This window comes from Panicum hallii, chromosome 4 (genome assembly GCF_002211085.1).
Source record: "Panicum hallii strain FIL2 chromosome 4, PHallii_v3.1, whole genome shotgun sequence".
Taxonomy (NCBI): Eukaryota; Viridiplantae; Streptophyta; class Magnoliopsida; order Poales; family Poaceae; genus Panicum; species Panicum hallii.
Genome location: NC_038045.1, coordinates 50,975,013 through 50,979,615, shown reverse-complemented (window position 1 = coordinate 50,979,615; position 4,603 = coordinate 50,975,013). Strand labels below are relative to the sequence as shown.

Here is a 4,603-nt window from a genome sequence, read left to right as displayed (position 1 = left end):
GGCCGGAGCCGGAGCCGTAGCCGTTCGCCGCATGGTCCCCACGGCCGCACGCAGCTGCGTGGCGACGCGGTCTCGCGATCTCGGGTTGGCCTTGGGGCGGTGGCGAAATCTGTTGGGCCATCGATGGGCCATGTAGAACTTATCAGCCAGTGGGCTAGGCCCCCTTTTACGCGGAGGAGCAACTCGATGGGCCTTATCTTCACTCAAAGAAACGATTGGGCCTTAGCTTAAGATTGGCTGATGAGACTGCTGGGCTAGATTCGCTGAAGGGCTGCGTTTTCCCAGATCTGTCTGCTCTTCTTCTGCCTCTGCCATCGCCGCCCGCCGGAAAACCACCGGCGGTCTGCAATTCGACTAGCCGGCCGGCAAGAGAGGAGTTTTTCACGACGTTGCATCATAAAAAATGGCAAGGAAAGGCCGGATCCGGGCACGCGGTGGAGTCTGATTAAAGAACTAACTGACAGAGACGCGTGCGCATTCAGTTCATCTCCCCGCGCGTCCCTGACAGTGATGATCAGAACGAGCGACCTGCTAATCAGAGGAGAAGAAAGCAGGATGCATCGAGCAAGCACCGACCAGCGTGATCCACATGCGTGTGCACGGCTTACACAACACATGGCGTCGCATCGTTGGGGGCAGGCAGAGAGCGCGGGCTTCGCGGCAGAAGACAATCTGTCAGTAAACCCCACCCGGATCTGTCTCCAAGCAGAATCAGCAAGTAACATTTTCAGAGAAATATTAAATGTTCGTCTCCCGATGCTGGATCAGTTCACCGACCATTGGATCAGATCAGCTCACCCCAAGGGTGCGTTCATTTCCTGGGTCCTAAAGTTTAGAGAGATCACATCAAAAAGAATCTTGTCATTTAGAAGTATTAAATAAAGTCTAATTACAAAACTAATTGCAGAACCCTAGTGCTAATTCGCGAGACGAATCTAATGAGGTATATTAGTCCATGATTAGCGGATTATTACTGTAGCATCACTGTGGCAAATTATGGATTAATTAGGCTCATTAAATTTGTCTCGCGAATTAGCACCCAGCTGTGAAAAAAATTTATAAATAGATTTTATTTAATACTTCTAAATAGCAAAATTCTCTTTGATGTGATGGGTCTAAAGTTCAGGGGGTAGGAAACGAACAGAGCCTAACTCATGATCATCCTCTGATCCTCTCTTGCCAGATACCAAACCGGAGTTCAAACCAAATGAGTGAATGACAAGACAACGAGAAGAAAGTAACATATTCAGATAAACTGTGCTTGGCAAGCAAAACCATCTGACGCGGCATCTAGCCAAATGCGTGGACTCCACATGCCCCCTTTTAGTTTTTGAACCAAACATGGACTCCACTTGCCGCTGTACAAAAATACCGCAGCCGGTGATGACTGGAACGGCAGGCTGCAGTTTTTTCAGTGGAATGTGGAACCAGCTTCTGCTGGCCTTTCAGTGTCAAGCGTGGACCAATGGTAGACAACATTCAGACATTCAGTTCTTTATCATCAATCATCATGAACTCGAACATACGTCTCCTATACGGCTACTGTTCGCCGCAATTCGAGCAGCCCTATGTGGATTCAGTCAGTGGTCACTGTCAACCTGTATCTGTCTGTGATCAAGTCATGCGTGTGCATGATTGATGGAGTGATAAATAAAAAAAATAAAAAAAGGAGATAAAAGAACGGAACCGATCGACCGTTTGATTGCGCTGAAAACCGTCAGCGGTGACAGGCTAAAACCGCCACCTTTCTGCACCTTCGCTTTGGGACTTTGAGGACCGGCCTGCGTGGAACCACCATAGCTACTGCCCTTTAGCCTTTAGGGAGTTAAAAATGACTGGGAGATCGACTACTGAATACCAAGATCATGCTCAACATTCCAAAACCTCATGCCAACTTTTTCTCTCAATTACGAAGTGCAGGTCTACATGATACCTTCACTGATGACCGAGATTTTTTTCCCCTGTTAGCTCAAGGTAAGATACTGATGATCAGTTCGCTGTTCCATGAAGTCCTTAGACCAAATCATCTCTGTAGAAATGGGGATTTTTTTTTATTTGTCCAGGAATGGAACTTTTTCTGCATTTTTTTTCCAAGCGAACAGTCATGTATGATGAAGCTTCAGCCAAGGATAGATCCATGACAAGAACTAGTAGTATTTCATTACCGCGATAGATGTTACTGAGAGGGAGTAATAGTACACGGCAAAGACTACGCCACTCTGCAGAAGCTACCTGCCGGTCTGCTCTGCAGGGGCCTGGTTATTATTGCATCAAGCATACACGGTATACATATATAGATCAGGCTAGAGCGCAGGGCAGCACGCGTCTTGCGTGCTTGCGAGCCGATCATGGCCTGAAGAAGGCCGGGTGGGGACGGCCGGTGCCCTGGTAGGAGGTGTTCTTGAGGTGCTCGATCGGGCGCGTTCTCGAACGAGTGCCGCCTCGCCAGCGACAGGATCTTCTTGTCGGCCGCGATGAAGTAGGCCATTCCGGCGACTGCACACAGTTCAGTTGTCGTTGAGCAATTCGTGTTCGGTTGAAGACAGGCGTGCTGGATTTATGCATGGATCAGCAGAACAGACCTGTGGAGATGATGAGGGCCTGGCCGGTGGGGTTGATGTTGGCCTTCGCCCACGGCAGCATCCGCACGCTCGCCAGCTGAACGTGCGTGCGAGAGGATGTCAGATCAGCAGACTGATGATATCACAATCTTACACAGTACTTGTAGAGGGGTCATCAGAGAACGAGATGGACTCACGGTGGGGATCGCAGAGGCGACGGTCGCTACAGCTGCTGCCTTGGCCCCTGCGAGGGTGGCTTCTGCACATTGCAGGCGTACATGTACTCATCAGTCAGTGCACAAAGCATTAGGAAAACGGGTACAGACCAGCCGGATCGATGCATGTGCGCGCGCATCTACCTCTCGAGCAGCGCTTGGCAAGGGCAAGCTTCTGGTCAAGGGACACCGTCGACATGCTGATGACGATCTGCTTGCTGTTGAAGAAGCTCAAGCAAGGGAACAGGAATGGAAGCCGATCGGCGAGTGAGCGGCGCTGGGAGTGAGGACTGAGGAATGTGGGAGCTAGGATGATGGGTTGCGATGCGAGGAGAGGCCGGGGGAGGCCGCGAACTTATAGCAGCGGCAGAGAGGCCAAACGAGCGGCGGGGAGAGGTGAACGAACCGGCGGGCCGGACGTGGTTTTGCATTTAGGGCGAGGCCGAAACCCGTGTGTGCCCGGCGCGGAGAGCAGGCGCCGGAGAGGTGAGCGTGAGAGCCGAGCTGGGCGCCTCGCGTGACGCCACGTCCTCGATACATCACGCGTTCCTATCCACTACCACTATAGGGGCTCCTGGAGATCGGCGCTACCTGAACCTGCATGGGTCTCTGCGCCTCTCTGCCCACTCTTTGCCGCTCTACGGATTATCCTGCCTCGGCGCTGTCTCACCAGCCGGAAAACCAAACGGCATACGCACGGAAACTTACGGAGCCACTGCATTACCTGAACTGTAAAAAAAAGATGTGAGCAGCTATAGAAACGGAATCCGTTTCTTTCATGGAAAGGTAGTAAAAAGGAGAAGCTTTTTGTTTTTTTCCTGGTGGCAGCGATCTGGCCATCTGCTCTCAGTTTTGGGGCTCAATCAGAGGGTGTCGCTCCCAGTTTTCAGCAGGGCATCTGGCAGAACAGCAGAGACTCCATGGACGTCACGGCGTGTCTCGATCTGTGGGTATACGCTTTTCTAACCACTCGCGTCCGGCTTGCAGACAAATGGTGCCTGCATCGAATGGCCGGGGCTCTGCCTAAGCTACTAGATGATTTACACTTGGTTGCTCGACACTTTACTGACTTTGCTGGCATGGAGAATCTTCGAAGTCACTTGCTTCTTGGTTGTACGAGCAAACCGAACCATGTTTGCATGTGGTTTTGTTTAGAAAACAAGAGGAAGAACCTTGTAGGGTGCCAGACGGCACCTGTGTGCTATACTGATAACAGTATGCAAAAGCCTCCAAATTATCAGCGTTGTAACTGCAGACTTTGTAATGTACACAAACGCGAGCTGTATTCGCATGAGAGTTCATGGAAAGGTAAAAGGGAAAAGAGACCTTCTTCTTTTGTTTTCTAAGGAAAAAGAGAGAGAGACCTTTTTCTGATGATGAAAATCTGGTGGCTGTGCCTTCAGTCTTGGGACTGAGTCGGTGTGGCGGCGTGGCGCTCCCAGTTTTCAGATGGGCTGCGACAAAGACCATCCGCCCTGGCTATGATGGGCTGCTGCTGCCTGCATACTCTAGAAATATTATTTTCTGCTGGGATTATTTTTCAGATAATAAGGGGGGGTCCAGCTGTGTCCATCATGTTATCCACTGTGTAGATCTTACCAACAATAACCTAATGGCAACAAACTAACTTATTTGAAGAAGTTTTCTGGAAAAACTTTTCTAGAAATATTATTTGTAGAAGTTTTGAGTAAGCATTCAAGTTTCCATGTAAAATTTAGTTTAAAAGTTTTCTGTAAAAGTTCATCAGAAAGTTTCCAAAAATAGAATGTTGTGGTGGAGAAACGACGAAAGCGAAAAAAATTTAGCGCTTGGACCTTTGTTATTATA

General features: G+C 49.7%; 1 pseudogene; it reads right to left on the bottom strand.

Moving 5' to 3' along the window:
- Positions 1 to 2,215: 2,215 nt before the first annotated feature.
- LOC112890121 lies at positions 2,216 to 3,098 on the bottom strand (annotated as a pseudogene).
- Between the last annotated feature and the right edge of the window lie 1,505 nt (positions 3,099 to 4,603).